Genomic DNA, 2,870 nt, shown 5'->3' on the forward strand with positions numbered 1-2,870 from the left:
AAACGGCCATGGAGACGACATTAAGCTCAAAGGATTTGGAGGCACGTGCACCTTGTCAGCATAAATCTGGCATTTATGACACTTCCGCACGAAATTAAAACATTGGGCCTCCATTGTCATCCAATAATAGCCCGCTCTCAGCAACTTCTTTACCATTGCATTCCCACTGGCATGGGTACCGAATGAGCCTTCATGAACCTCTTTCATCAATTGGCTTGCCTCTGCATCATCAACACATCTGAGCAAGACCCAATCAAAATTCCTTTTGTACAAAACCCCATCCTTATTTAAGTAGAACACCATGGCTAACCTCCGCAGAGTCTTTCGGTCCTTTTTAGATGCTCCCTCGGGATACTCTTGAGTCTCCAGATAGCGCTTGATATCGTAATACCACGGCTTCTCATCATCAGGCGCTGTATCAACAGCAAACACATAAGCCGGCCTATCCAAACGTCCAACCTCAACACTGGGGAACTGATTCCACCACTGCATCTTAATCAAGGCGGCTAGAGTAGCCAAAGCATCTGCCAAAGGATTCTCCTCTCTAGGCACATGATGCATCTTCACCTTGGTGAAAAACGTCAACAATCTCCTCGTATAATCTCGGTACGGCACTAAATGAGATTGATGCGTATACCACTTCCCGTTAACCTGATTTATCACCAGAGCTGAATCTCCATATATGACAAGGTTCTTGATTCTCAAATCAATCGCCTCCTCAATTCCCAATATACAAGCTTCATATTCAGCCACGTTGTTGGTGCACTCAAATGTTAGCCGGGCAGCAAAAGGAATGTGGGATCCTTTCGGCGTAACCAAAACAGCACCAACACCGCTTCCATTCACGTTAACGGCCCCATCAAACATCAAAATCCATTCGGATTCAGGGTCAGGCCCCTCCTCCGGGATTGGTTCCTCGCAATCTTTCGATTTGAGAAACATGATGTCCTCATCAGGGAATTCAAACTTCATCGGTTGATAATCATCAATGGGTTGCTGAGCGAGGTAATCAGACAATACACTCCCCTTGATAGCCTTCTGAGAGGTATACTGTATATCATATTCTGTCAAAATCATTTGCCACCTCGCAACCCGTCCGGTCAATGCTGGCTTCTCAAAAATGTACTTGATTGGGTCCATCTTGGAAATCAATAAAGTGGTATGAACCAGCATGTACTGCCTTAGTCGGCGAGCAGCCCAGACCAAAGCACAGCAAGTTTTCTCGAGCAGTGAATATCTTGTTTCACAGTCGGTAAACTTTTTGCTAAGGTAGTATATGGCATGCTCTTTTCGACCAGACTCGTCATGCTGCCCCAATACACACCCCATAGACCCCTCGAGGACTGTCAGGTACAGAATTAACGGTCTTCCCTCCACAGGAGGCATCAGAATCGGAGGCTCCTGCAAATACTCTTTTATTTTTTTAAATGCCGCTTGGCAATCATCATTCCACCTGACCGTTTGATCTTTTCTCAACAACTTGAATATTGGTTCACACGTGGCCGTTAGATGAGATATGAACCGTGAAATGTAGTTCAATCTACCTAAGAAACCACGCACCTCCTTCTCCGTTCTCGGTTCAGGCATTTCCCTTATTGCTTTTACTTTTGCAAGATCAACCTCGATTCCCTTCTCACTTACAATGAACCCCAACAATTTACCGGACCGCACTCCGAACGTGCACTTGTTCGGATTCAACCTCAGTCTGAACAGTCTCAACCGGTCAAACAACTTGGCCAGATCTACCAAATGCCCCTCTTCTGTTTGGGACTTTGCTATCATGTCATCAACATAGCATTCAATTTCATGATGAATCATATCATGAAACAAAGTCACCATGGCTCTCTGATAATTAGCACCGGCGTTCTTGAGACCGAATGGCATCACCTTATAACAAAAAGTGCCCCACGGTGTGATGAACGTTGTTTTCTCCATATCCTCTGGCGACATTTTAATTTGATTATAGCCAGAAAAGCCATCCATGAAGGAAAACACCGAGAATTGAGCTGTATTGTCTACCAACACATCAATGTGAGGTAGTGGAAAATCATCCTTCGGACTAGCTCTGTTCAGGTCTCGGTAGTCCACACACATTCTCACCTTCCATCTTTCTTCGGGACTGGCACGATGTTCGCAACCCATGGCGGATAGTTAGTGACAGCAAGGAAACCTGCATCCCACTGCTTCTGCACTTCTTCTTTGATTTTCAGCGCCATATCAGGTCGAGTTCTGCGCAACTTCTGCTTCACTGGAGGACAATCTGTTCTCAACGGTAGCTTGTGCACAACGATATCGGTATCCAACCCTGGCATATCTTGATAAGACCAGGCAAAGATGTCGACATACTCTTTCAACAATGCCACCAATCTGCTCTTTACACTTTCCTCCAAAGCAGCCCCTATTTTCACCTCTCTCTTGATCTCGTCGGTACCCAGATTCACCACCTCAATCGGCTCTTCGTGCGGCTGAATCACCTTCTCCTCTTGTTTCAACAATCTGGCTAATTCCTCCGGCAGTTCACAATCTTCTTCGTCTTCTTCTTCAGCAAGATAGATTGGATTGTCGAAGTCATATAAGGGTGTAACAGGATTGTTATCAATGAGATCCGGAGAGGAATCGCATCTGCATGAATGTTGATTCATGCATTGCTTTAGAACCGGTGTGACAAAAATAAAAGAAAAAATGAAAACATTGCCATTTTTATTTGTTTTTATTTTTAAACTGCAAAAATAAATGAAAAACAGGGAACACCGCTTTTAACTGAAAAACATCCTTTTATTCATGATGCGAATTTGCAAATTTAAACATGAGGTGGCCCTTACAATGAACCATTACGTGTCGGGCAACACGTATGGCTTTCATGCATATAA

The sequence above is a fragment of the Lathyrus oleraceus genome, chromosome 6 (genome assembly GCF_024323335.1).
Source record: "Lathyrus oleraceus cultivar Zhongwan6 chromosome 6, CAAS_Psat_ZW6_1.0, whole genome shotgun sequence".
NCBI classification, from domain to species: Eukaryota; Viridiplantae; Streptophyta; class Magnoliopsida; order Fabales; family Fabaceae; genus Lathyrus; species Lathyrus oleraceus.